The sequence below is a fragment of the Ascaphus truei genome, chromosome 2 (assembly GCF_040206685.1).
Source record: "Ascaphus truei isolate aAscTru1 chromosome 2, aAscTru1.hap1, whole genome shotgun sequence".
Classification (NCBI taxonomy): domain Eukaryota; kingdom Metazoa; phylum Chordata; class Amphibia; order Anura; family Ascaphidae; genus Ascaphus; species Ascaphus truei.
Window position 1 is genome coordinate 183957126 of NC_134484.1, and position 13832 is coordinate 183970957.

General features: G+C 46.5%; 1 long non-coding RNA gene across 4 annotated transcripts in view; it reads left to right on the forward strand.

The window, feature by feature from the left end:
- The window catches only part of LOC142487020 (uncharacterized), a 73259-nt gene that overhangs the window by 35761 nt on the left and 23666 nt on the right, over positions 1 to 13832 (forward strand). For 2 of the 4 annotated variants that reach the window (XR_012799112.1, XR_012799114.1), the window contains one exon: positions 2513 to 2610. The exons of 1 other annotated variant lie outside the window; for it this stretch is intronic. This is a non-coding gene — a long non-coding RNA (uncharacterized LOC142487020). Of the gene's footprint in view, positions 1 to 2512; positions 2611 to 2871; positions 3006 to 13832 lie in introns of all 4 variants that reach the window. One more of the 4 variants, XR_012799113.1, reaches the window with a different exon arrangement.

A 13832-nucleotide genomic window follows, 5' to 3' on the forward strand; every position in this document is an offset into this window, starting at 1 on the left:
TTGTGCTGGAAACCTCACCTGAATAAATAATCGGGCTATTGTATTTTTTAACTATGCATGTGTAGACTAAAGACCTGATTACTTAGCTATGAGCTTAATATGATTAATATACTGATATCTCATTCTAAACCTCATGTAATATCTAAAGATGCTAGATAGTAGGTTAAATATTTATTACGTGCTCCATTATACTAGCCCATTATATCTTTGTCACACTTAAGTTATTACTAAGAATATAGAAAGTATAAACAGGCAAGTAGCTCAAATATACCCACTCACCTATACTATAATTCTAAGTTGGATTCCATTTGTTTGTATGTCAAAAGCATCGATATTTCACAAACAACCACGTAACACAACGAAACTTTCACTGGACATTCTGCTCCGGATTTGTAGGTCAACGCAACTTTTTTGAGCTTCCTATGTGACTCACCTCCCAAGTTATGGACATTCTATTCTAAGTTTCCATTGGCTGTCCGGCAAAAAGTTACAGCAGGAGCGGGGGGCGTGGCTGCTAAGGGAGGGGGCGTGTTTGTGCCAGCGGGGGTGGGGGGACATGTGCCAGCAGTGACTATAGATCAGCAGCGGTACACATACACACACACATACACACACACAGACAAATGTCCCCCCGCTCTACATCTCAACCCCCCCCCTCCCTGGTCCCCCCCAGTTCCACATCTCTCTGCTCCCACTTCCCGGTTCACCTCACTCCGCCTCGAGACTCGGCAGTGAAACCGAAGGAACATTGTGAGTAGAAGTAGCGACGGAGCGCTAGGCCACGCCCCCAGCGATTCAGCCAATGAGGTCAAACCTGCCAGGTGACATCATGGCCGCGCCCCCGTAACTCCCCCATCACACCCCCACCCACCTTCCCGACTGCAGCTCACTGCAGACCGGGGAACTCAGTTGCACGCGCCGCCAGCCTCGCAGACATGCTTGCAGCGCAAGCACTGGGGCCATAGACTTATGCTAATGAGGATATACGTGTCATTAGAGCATCAAAAAGACATTAATATTCGGGGGGGGGGGGGCAGAGCTTATTTGTGCAGACTATTTAAAGCTTGTTTGTTCACTAAACATACCAACAACTGACGAAGGGGTTAACCCCTGAAAGTAAACAACGTGCCATTTATTGCCATTTGCTAAAAATGGAAATGATGAAACTGTTACCAGTTTGTGGTTGAAAGTCTGTGTGCGGACAGGAGAATTTTGGAGGGGGTGAGTGAAGGGAGTACTTGGCCTTTCACTCACCCCCTCTGCCCCCAATAAACATTACGCACCAAAACATTAAGCACCAATACATAACCCACCCCTTGTACCCAAACATAAAACCATTTTTATCTAAGTTCCCACAGGATTGATAACATAGGCCGGCGGTGTCCCTGGGTGGTCCCCACGGGTGTCCGGGGGCCCCACAAGGGGTCCCCGGGTGGTCCCCTTGGGTATCTGGGGGTCCCCGGGTTGGCCCCACGGGTGTCTGGGGCCTTCAGGTGGTTTCCATGGGTGTCTGGGGGTCCGCAGGTGGTCCCCGTGGGTCCCCGCTGGCCTGCAGTACCAACCCTGTTGTAAAATACATAATTATGGCATACATGGCAATAAATACACCTCCCCCCCCCCCCCACCAAACACATACAGTAATGTGCAAAAAAACTATTATCCAGATACGGATAATAGCTCATTTGCCCATTATTAAATCAATCATTAGCCAAACAGCATAAATAAAGTAAATAAAACCGTTCTACTTACCCTTGCCATCATGAGGGACGTCCTCGTCAGCATACTGCAGGGCCAAGTCCTCCAATGCCAGCAACAATACATAAAAAATACAATCTAATGGCCCCCAAGTCCTTAATCACCATAGAGTTTAATAACCACTATAGTAATTAAGGGGTAAACCCATGTCCACCGCTACCCACCCTGGAGGCCTAACCACCCACCCCGGACCCACTATACCACCCTGTACCCATTGATTGGTATAGTGGTACATCATACCCATATAATATGGGCATGATAAGCCACTGTAGCACTCAATGGTAAACCTAATCCAAAACATTAAGGACAAAATTCAACAACACAAGCACCTAAAAAAACACTATTCAATAATTAAAAACAGTAGCCAACCAATTAAATAAAAAGAAGCAGTAACCAACTAATCAATTCATTATTAAATCCACTATCCAACACATCACTTAAAAGCAAGGAGCCAACACAAGAAATCATTCATTAAAAACACTAATCAATCTAAAACAAAATACAACACAAGCAAGCAAAATGACATAGTAACACATCCACAGAATAATCACAAATAGAAAAAAAAACACTCAATACAAAGCAAGCATTTGCCCCCAAAAATGCATTGGCTGATAATGTATTTATCTGCACCCTAAATGGGTACAGATTAATACATTATGAGTCAATGTGCAATGTAAAACATAAACAAAAACATATTCAGTCGAAAAACCTGAAAAAAAATACATTTACATACATTCAATATTTAACTTACCTTTAGAAGCGTTGGCCCTCCGAATCCAGGGGTATCAGGAAGCTCTCGTACCGTGACATCATCCAACTCAACCCGATGCCATCCACCTTGAAGATTTTGGCCAGGTAACTAAATTCTTCTTTCTTTGATCTTCTAACACCTTCTTCTTTCTTCATCTATAATTACTTCTTGCTTTACTTCATCTGTTAATCCAAAATCCTCATGGTAGATCCACCACACAATCTAGTCATGTCGGCTTCTTGAGCTCAAATGAGGCGTCAAGGCCTTAAATATGGCCTATGACGTCACATTTTTGGTCAGATGGTACAGCTCCAATCTGATTGGACGCTGTATCATGTGCCGCCTCTTTTTTTTTTTTTTTTAAGGATCTGACGTCATTGTTACGCCGGTGCTGCCCGCAGACCAGACCCGTCCCCTGTGCTGAGGTGGGACGTAGGGATACACGCACCCGCAGCAAAGGGAGCGTGTCCGGAGTGTGGTGTTATTGTTGCCAGGCCAGGTATAGTAGTGAAGACAATACTTGCCGGTACCGGTAGTAGAGAAGGAGTAGTTATTGCCGTTGCCAAGGTCAGGGATGCCAGAAGTCACGAAGTCCAAGTAGAGCCAAAGTCGAGAGCCAGAGGGGGTAGTCGTCCAATCCGCGTCAATACCCGAGGAGTCACTGAGAGAATAGTCAAATGCTTCCATACAGAACTATGTCGAGCGACGAGTGATGGGAAGCACAGGCATAATAAAGCTGGGCAGGCCAATGGGAAAAGGAGGCAGGCCTGGAGGACTGCAAGGAGTCCTCCCTGATAGGAGAGAGTTGTTACAGCCCAGCTGAGTGTAATCATTGATTTGCCTTGAACTGTGTGATGCTTGGGGGCGACGCCCCGCTGCAGAAGCAGTGGTTAAAAGTGCTCTGTTAGGCGTGAGCTTTGTAAACTGAGAATGCATGCACATAACGTCTGGGGCTGGCGTGCGTGTAGGAGGGCGTGGGCGCGCCCGGCGCTGAGCAGAGGAATCGCCGAGGGGAGTGATCCCGCGACGGCGGCAGGGGCGAGGAGCCGTGGAGACCGGTAAGGCAGGATTATTTTGTGTGTCCAGGGACTCCTTGCGGAGAGGGAGTGCTTTGTGTGGGAAGCGAGGAGAACGCCGATTCCTGACAGTCATCTCCAAGGTAGATACGTTACATCCTTCAACCCACATGGCTGTATCACATGGTATTACAGCCAATGGGGTTGCAGACAATCCCATTGGTTGCTGAACCATGTGATAGGTTACCTTATCTCTTAAAGTGACGTCACATCCTTGTGAACTATTGTAACCTATCACAGGGGTGGGTGTATTTATTGCAATGTATGCCATATTTATTTATTTTACAACAGGGTTGGTACTGCAGGCCAGTGGGGACCCACCTTGACCACCTGAGGATCCCCGGATGCCCATGGGAACAACCCGAGGAGCCCTGGACATCCACGGGGACAACCCGGAGACCCCTTTGGGGCCCCTGTACACCTGTGGGAACCACCTGAGGGGTCCCAGACACTGTGGAAACCACTTGAGGGCCCCCAGACACCCGTGGGGCCGACCCAGGGACCCCCAAATACCTGCGGGGACCTCCCAGTTACCCCTTATGTGAAATTAAATAAAAATGGTTTTACTGCTGCGGCCAAGTTTATTCGAGCATTTGCCCGTTCTTGGCCGCAGCAGTAGCCTGGCGCGCGCCCGAGAGTGACGGGCGCGCGCCAAAGCAGCGTAAGAGCGCCCTCCGATCGGGGCGCTCTCCCTACCGCTGCCGGGTCCGCCGGGTCCCCCGGAACCCCCTGCCGCTGTCCCGCGATCGCGGGACACCAGGGCTCCCTCGGGGAGCCCCTGGACGCGCGTGCAGGGGGCGCACGCTCCCGAAGACGCGTGACCGCGCGTCTATGACGCGCAGCACGCCGAGGGGCGGCCACTAGCAAGCCGGGAAATCTCCCGGCTTGCGGTACCGGCCACACTCTAATAAAGTGTGTCGGTAGTGTATGTTTGGTACAGGGGTTGGGTTATGTCTTGGTACTAATACATATTGTAATGTTTATTGGGGGCAGAGGGGGTGAATGAAGGGCCAAGTACCCGCTTCAATCAATATCTCTGCCCTCAATAAAGCAGCTATTGTGCCTTAACCCCTTCATTGCCTTATCGGCTAACCGCTAAGGTAAGGAAGCTGCTTCAAGGTAATTTTTATTCATACTGTGTGGGAGCAGGGGGATCTCATGAGCTGAACCAGATTGATTTCAGGCTCGGAGACCCCTGCTTCCTGAGTTACAGGCCCAGATGTGGGGTGCTGGTATCGTCTTCGTTATTTAAATGTCCCGCGTGACGTAGATGATTTAAAAATGGCGGTGATACTGGCACCCAATGCCCCATACCAGGGCCTGTAACTCGGGAAGCAGTGGGTCACTGATGCTGAAATCAAAGCGTTTCATCTCAGGAGACCCCCTGCTCCTGCACACTATTACTAAATAGGGAGAGGGAGAAGGAGTGGCTCAGTAAAGACACTGACTAGCATTGAGTGTTTGAAGCAGGGGAGTCTGGTTCAATTCCTGGTGTCGGCTCCTTGTGACCTTGGGCAAGTCACTTTATCTCCCTGTGCCTCAGGCACCAAAAACATAGATTGTAAGCTGCACTGGGCAGGGACCTGTGCCTGCAAAATGTCTCTGTAAAGCGCTACGTAAAAACTAGCAGCTCTATACAAGAACATGCTAAAAAAAAAAAAAAAAATTACATTCAAGGAGCTTCATTACCATAGCAGATAGCTGCTACGGTAATGAATATGTAAATTTTTTATTATGGTTTTATTGTATTTTATTGTATTGTATGTCTTTATTTATATAGCGCCAAAAGTGTACTCAGTGCTTCACAAAGAATACAGTACAGGGAATTATAATAATACAATAAGTGCAGCAAAATCAGACAATAGGAAATGAAATCCCTGCCCGAAGATCTTACAATCTAAGAGGTTTGATGGGGAATGGCAGTGCTTGGTCACAATGGGTGGTAGGAGTGATCGAGTGTTGGATAATAACCATGAGTGCAGGCTATTGGGATGCTTGATTTGTGGGGCGAGATTTATGTTTTGTCAGTATTAAAATGAGAGTGTTAACACAATTTACAGGGAAAGAGATGGCAGGGAGGCATGGGTGAAATCAGATGTGTATGTCTGGGTTTAGGCTTAGGAAGGAGTAGATAGAGGGTGTGAATAGAGGATTTGTGGGGGTGTTTTTTATTGAGGGGTAAAGAAGTTGATGGAAGAAAGGTGTATAAATAATGGTGCAGTGGAGAGTGGGGAAGTTGGAGAGAACAGAGACATTCACAAAGGAGTGAGGAAACAGTAAACGGAAAAAGCAATAGGGAGGGCATAGTGAGATGCAGGAGGAAAGACTTTTCAGGTACTAGAGGATAAAAAGAAAAAAAAATTCTGCACTTATGAGGCCCTCAGTCGGTTACCCTTTTCCTCATTGAAGAGCAGCAACAGCTTTAAGGTCCAAATTAAGCTCAGAACTAAAAGCATAACAAATATTAAAAAAATTCTGTATCTAAATTATCTGTTCCCTAGATAACATGCCAACTGAATATTATCATTAAGACCTACGGTATTGTATCTTTGTCCATGCCTGCCACTGCCCATTTGATATGTTCGATCCCAATAAATTTCAAGGAAGCTATCTTGTGCCTACTGTATGTGTCCTGCTGGGTTCTATGAGGACTGTTTTGTCCTCCACCTTTGAACCCTTACTTTAATGTTCCATGAACCTCGTTTTGAGCATTTGGGTGGCAGTGCTTGGTCACAATGGGTGGTAGGAGTGATCGAGTGTTGGATAATAACCATGAGTGCAGGCTATTGGGATGCTTGATTTGTGGGGCGAGATTTATGTTTTGTCAGTATTAAAATGAGAGTGTTAACACAATTTACAGGGAAAGAGATGGCAGGGAGGCATGGGTGAAATCAGATGTGTATGTCTGGGTTTAGGCTTAGGAAGGAGTAGATAGAGGGTGTGAATAGAGGATTTGTGGGGGTGTTTTTTATTGAGGGGTAAAGAAGTTGATGGAAGAAAGGTGTATAAATAATGGTGCAGTGGAGAGTGGGGAAGTTGGAGAGAACAGAGACATTCACAAAGGAGTGAGGAAACAGTAAATGGAAAAAGCAATAGGGAGGGCATAGTGAGATGCAGGAGGAAAGACTTTTCAGGTACTAGAGGATAAAAAGAAAAAAAAATTCTGCACTTATGAGGCCCTCAGTCGGTTACCCTTTTCCTCATTGAAGAGCAGCAACAGCTTTAAGGTCCAAATTAAGCTCAGAACTAAAAGCATAACAAATATTAAAAAAATTCTGTATCTAAATTATCTGTTCCCTAGATAACATGCCAAATGAATATTATCATTAAGACCTACGGTATTGTATCTTTGTCCATGCCTGCCACTGCCCATTTGATATGTTCGATCCCTATAAATTTCAAGGAAGCTATCTTGTGCCTACTGTATGTGTCCTGCTGGGTTCTATGAGGACTGTTTTGTCCTCCACCTTTGAACCCTTACTTTAATGTTCCATGAACCTCGTTTTGAGCATTTGGGTGGTTTTCTCAAATAAAGCAGCCCACATGGGGCATTTCAATTTGATACACTATATATGCGTGGAAATGCATGTGATCCATGATTTAATACTATAGTTGTTGCCACTGTGTGGATGTGACACTGTACCTCCCGAAATAAGGTTATTGCAGACTGAACAGCTCATGCATCTATAGCAACCTTAGTTAGTCCTTGCTCAAAAGATAACTTGGGGAGTAATATTTTTTTATTGCCCGACCTTATTAGTGTGTCTGCCACATTATTGCCTCTCTGATGGGCAATGATGGGGGGTTTTGTACATTGGGTAGCTAGTACATCATCTTTTTATAGTATGTGCCAGTGTGCATGAATACATTTCTTCAAGTATTTGCTCACCATAGTATATTAATCTGTGAAAATGATTCTGTCACCATCTGCCTTTTGGTTTTTAGTCTTCATCTTTCTCTCTAGATTTTTTAGAATTTCTTTTTCTTTGTGTCCTTTGGTGTGAAGGGGTTTTCTTTGATGTCTTCTATTGTATCTTTTAATTTGTCAGGTCTGTCAATTATTCTAGTGACTGACCTTTCTTTAAAATGGAAGTGCGTGGATCAGTGGTTTTGGATGAAAACTATCTGCATGCAAGGTTACATTTCTGTCTGTGGGTTTGCTATAAAGACACACAGCCCCTGTAAGCTCAGAACCCAAATCCAATAAATCATATATATGGTGTCAAAAAGTGTGCTACTAGGATTGTGACCTCATGTATAGACAAAAAGATAAAAAAGACCTAGTGTTACCTCTAACTTACATGCACCCTACATATTGTATAGTTAAATACTTATCTGTAAATCTTCTCATAAGCAATGGTTATTTAGTTCAATTCTTTAGCCAAAGTATTTTAGGCCTACAACCACATCACTGTATGACCCCTCTGTAGGCAGGGCCGCCAACAAAAATCGTGGGGCCAAGGACAAAGGACAAACATTTTAAGCAGCTCCCCCCCCCGTGTTAGCGGTATTGCTAGCCGCCCCCACCATTCCACACCTCACAAGTCCCCTCTCTTTCCCCCCTCAACTCATGTATTTCTCTCCCTTCCGTCTCATGCCCTCTCACTCTCCTGCCTCGCATGTATTTATCTCCCCTGTGTCTCACTCTTACTCCTCTTCTCCTCACTCACCCCCTCTCTCCTCTCCCTCCGTCAATTACACCACGCTCACTCATTCCCTCCCCGCTCACACAATTCCCCCCACAAGATATATGCCAAAAAACTTCCCACCCCCAAATACATACAAAAAAATCCCCACCCTCCAAATATATACAACCTCCCCCACCCCCCCAATGCATACAAAAAACCCACCTACCCAATACATATAAAAAACAATACATATAACTCTCCACCATACATATATGAATACAGACAGACAGACAGACAGAGAGAGAGAACAAACAGGCGCACACCTAGTGTATTACCGAAAAAAATATATATTTATGGGACATAAAAACTTAGACAAATGCCCACTCACAAAAATAGCATTATTGATAGCATGTATGAGAATAACTCAATCGCCAACCATCTGGTGCATTACAATTTGGGACTGAACTGGACACTCATCTATTGTTTTTTTATATATTTTTTATTCGTTTGTTTTCCATTTTTAATATTAAATGTTTTAATTTTTTTAATGACTTATTATATTATGTTATGTAAGACTACTTGTTAGAGTAGTTATACTACACACAGAGACCTGGATTATATGCTGCTATATATGAGTTAGGTATATCAATATTCATTTACTAAGCTATCCTAGATAGACTTTGAATACATTCTTTGTTATTCAGCAACAGCTATTCATACAGGGACTCACTATGCGTTACTTCATAGTTCTTTTTGTTGTATATATATATATATATATATTGTGACAAACGCCCCTTTTTTGTAGCGCTGACGTCTGTCTGGGTTCTTCCCGACACAGTCTTCTAGGGTTAATTATACAACAAACAGGAACATGCAAAGTATTACGTTGCTTAACTCAGGCTTCTGCCTGCTTTATTTTCATCCAAGTAAGGTACTGCAGCTTTAACATGTGTAGGTTAGAGGCACTCAGACATTTTCATTCAGCGGTTCACTTATATCAGTGTCATAGCATTTCACAAAGTGTCACTTTTAAGAAATAAAAACCAAATCATATAAAGAAATCCTATCCCTTTCAGGGATCTAACTACACATCAGAATCAGCCTCTAACTGCTGCTGGGCCAACTAACCTGGTTCCCCAGCTTAAAACAATGCCCTCTCATTTAGGGTCACTAGATACAGCATAGTCTTTTAGAAACAGCAATAAACATTTGTTTGTCTTATCTGTTCGTGGTGGGAACTCAGCCCCAAGTGTCCAGGCAAATCCTCTGGTACTGTGATACTTGGAGGGGCCGTCCACCCCGAAACTGGATGCAGGGGAGCAGCGACACCCCCAGCCCCCAGGCTCTAAGGAGAGAGACTGAAATGCAAACCTCTCTGCTCTAAATACCTGTTCTAGTGATTAGGAGAGCAGATGATGGAGAACTAGACCCATTAGCAGGTGAGGGAGAACTAGACCCATTGTAATCTGTGGTCTGGATTTTCCATCCAGCAGCCTGAGTTAATGTGAAGCTGTGGAATGGATCATTTTTAACTATTCCTGCACTTTCTGACCTAAAACGGGGCAGAAAGCTGCCTAACATCTTTGGACTATGTCACTATATATATATATATATATATATATATATATATATATATATATATATATATATATATATATATATATATATATATTTATATATACACACACATCATATAAAAAACAACTCTCCCCAATACATATAAAAATACCCCAAGCCCCCAATACATATAAAAATTCGCCCAAGCCTCCCAATACATATACAAATTCCCCCAAGCCCCCCAATACATATAACAATTCCCCTAAGCCTTGGGTCAGGGTGGGGGTCTGCTGCCTTGGGGGGAAAGGGTGTGGGGCGGCCGGCACTGCACATTTCCTTTGACCTGTGGCCAGGCCCAGCTACCGGTTGCTGCTGGGCCCTGGGTTTCAGCTGCCTGCATGACCTCTGTCCCACGTCGCCAAGCTTCCAATAGTTTGGGATTCCACAGGGAATAATCCCCCCCATAGTCCGGTAAATGTTGAGGGTCAAATTGAATATGAATTGCGGCAGATACTTGACTCTCGTAACTACAGAGGATCGATTCAACATCTGGTTAATTGGAAAGGGTATGGTCCTGAGGAAAGGAGCTGGGTGAAGTCTCAGGATCTTCATGCTCCAGCTCTACTCAAGGCGTTCCATCGTTGTCAGCCAGAAAAACCAGGACCTGGTTGCCCCGGAGTTGGACCCTGAAGGGGGGGATACTATAAGGTATCCGTCTGAACATCCAGGAAGTGACATCATCTGGTTTAAGGCTACTGCCATCTGCTTCCTGGCAAATCCTGCCCTTATCTGACCGGAAATCAGCCTCTCAATGGTTCTCATTGCCAGCAGCTGCCTCTGGCATTAAATAGCAGACAGTTGCTACTAGTCTTTGCTCATGCAAAGTACTGGATACCTTGTCCTTTTTGAGCTCTCCCTTGCCTTTGTTTTGCCTGCTGCCTGTCTTGACCTTGGAACTGAATCTGACCACCCCATGCCTGCTGCCTGCCTCGATCTCAGAACCGGACCTGATTACCCTTTGCCTGCTGCCTGCCTCGATCTCAGAACAGACCTGACTACCCTTTGCCTGCTGCCTGCCTTGACCACGGTACCGGACCTGACTACCCTTGCCTGCCGCCTGCCTCGAACCCGGAACGTACCTGATTACCCCTGCATCCTAGGCCTCTGATCCCAGGCCAAGGTCAGTGTATTACTCCCTAACTCTGCCCTGCGGGTCCGTATCCTGTTTTGCAGTCAGCAACGTTACACCCGGAAGGGCATGGCATCATTCAACGAGATTGTGTGTTGAGCACTCTTGCTGCAGCCCACATCCATCTCACTGGTGGAAAACACCTCTTGGTGTTCTACTAGCTTGTCCTAGCTTGTGTTTCTTCCACTCTGCAGGCAAGGTTGATTCCCTGAAGTCAAACTGCAATCCTGTAGGGGCTTCTCGCACTATAGCCGCGTTTACATGAGCCAAGGATTCTACCGGAGTAACTGGGTATATCTGACCCAGTGCTTGCCTGACGTCAAATCGTATAGGATGGGGTGATATGTTCTGGATGGTCACCTTGAATCGCAGAGGAAGTGGAGACTTGCACTCCTTCATCTCTGGCACCACCTTGAACCCTCTCTTGGCGTCCTCCTCGGGTGTGGTCTCTAAGAAAAGTACCAGTTGGCCTCATCTCAGCCTTTACTGTACAGTACCTTTACTGGTACTTTAGTTAGGTACAGTGGCCATGTGCCTCATTCCCCATGGTGGAATCTCTGTCAATCCTTTCTCCAGGTTGAAAAATTGTCAAAATCCTTCTTGGGCAGAGATTCTATGGCATTCCTCCTTGAATACGGGGTGAATCTTCAGATAGGATAGGGGTAGTTCATCTGCTTCTTGCAAATAGGCTTGGATCAAGTCTCTCACCACATCCGTGTTGGTCGCCAATACGATGGGAGAGCTTGGATGCTCCCGGGGCTGAGGACATATCAAGGCTTCCACCTCCATGGGGTGGGTTTTGTTGGCATTGAGCTACGGTATATCCAACCGCACTTGAATCACGCCATCAATGGGGTAGTCTTCGCTACTAAGACCCCACAACTTCATTTTCTGTGCCGACTGCATAGGCAGATGCTTGAGGTGCAGATCATAGAATGGCTGGTAGATGATGGTCACTTGAGGCCCAGTGTCCAGCAATGCGGAGGCATAGATTCCTTCCACTAGGACTCGTATTATGGCCGCAGGTCCTACTCGAGTTCTGGCATCCGATGGAGCCTCATCTTTGAAACTAGGTGTAAGGGCACTATCCGAGGATGTGGACGGCTGTCCTGCCAACTGCACGATGAAGGCCATGGCTCCAGGGGTGGAAGTGTCAGACTCCGGACAATCCCATGCGAAGTGGCCTTCTTTGCGATAGTTAAAGCAACAGTTGGTTTTGGTCGCACTGGAGCCAGTATTAGAGATTGAGCTTCGAGGCATCTGGGGTGTTTGGCGAGGGGGTTCCGGGGGAATATCCTCCTCATGGTTCACCTTCACATGACTTCTTGGTGGGGATTCCTTTACTCTCTCCTTTGGAAGACTCCCAAGACGTCTTGGAAGTATGGACTCGCAAGATGGCCTCTTGATCTTGTACTTGATCCATTAGATCTTCAAAATGAAGAGGATGCTCCGTAGGAAGGGTGCAGCTGACCTGTATGGCGACCGGGTGCATAGGCAACGATCCCTGCAGGAGTTGTTTTCTTCGCAAGTCATCTAGCTCTGACACTCGAATAATCTTTTGTTGACCAGGGTCCCTAGGGCCAATTGAAGCCGTCAGAGGAACTCTGACGGTTCCTCCCCCTCATCTTGTGTAAGGCATGGAACTGTTGCATTAGGGTGATGGCATTGTCCTTAACACCATAAGCTTTGGATAAGGCCCTGATTATGGCTTGGGAGTCGGCCTCCACATGACACTCACGGTATAATCGTACCATCTTAACGGCTGGGGGCCCGCAGGTACTCCACGATCCGTTGCCTCTTTACTGCGTCAGAGCAGGAGCATTCAGAAAGCACTTGTATCGCGTCATCTCTCCACTCCTCAATCTCCTCTTCTCCTAATGGTGTAGGCTGTGTTCCAGAGAAAGCCTTTAGCTTGCGATAGTGGTGGGCTTAGGATGCCGGTGCCTGCTTGTCATCCAGTTGCTGTATGGCCTCCCCAAAGTTCGATTCTCTGGACGAGCGCAACAGGTACAGTCAGACCGGCTGAGAACTGACCCTGGGCCCGTTGCATTCTCACTGTGACTAACAGATGGGTGGGTTTAGCCCCAAAGGCACCTTGGGTGCTGGTCCGGGGCTAACAACCTCCATCTTTATCGGAAGGTCTGGGTATATGAGGGGACATCCACCGGTCGTTGCTCCAGGGAGCGGCAAAGCTTGTGGACAATCTTCCTCCTGCACGTCACCGCCTCAGCTAAATAGGACTAGGCTCCATTGGAAGGTGGGTCCCAGACATGGAGTGATGTGGGCTTCCGCGAACCCCAGAACCTGCCCCACTGTTAACACACGTCGTCTAAGGAGGGGGACATAGGATGCTGGCCGACGGCAGCCACGTGGTGGGAAGGTACTTGAAATTCCAAGGCCCACTTGCGGACCCTCTCACAGGATGGTAGGAACATGCTCCGCTCTTACTCTGATGTTCTTAAATTTAGATCAGACACCCCAGGTCTGAATCTCAGCAGCACCTCCAAATGTAGCCCCCTTTCCCTACACCTACGGGAACTACGCGGGTGACTATGTGTGCTGCTGTACCTGTTGCTCACAGGAGGCCTAAGCCTCCGCCACTGGGAGCCTGGGGTGAGCCCTTTCTCCTTGTAGTGCAGCGCCTACACCTATGAAGGATCCCAGCGTGGGCGGGATAACCCCTCACAGAAACCAATACAGTATCCAATAATACACACACAGGGTATATAACTAACGTTTACTGAACACACATCAATAAAAATAATAACAGTACCTTTGAAGGTACACTCAATACCCCAACACGTGGGGATTCCCCCAAAGTTCTGAGGGTGTGGTGGTACCAATAACCCTGGTGTTCATCCCAGTCTGTCCCACCC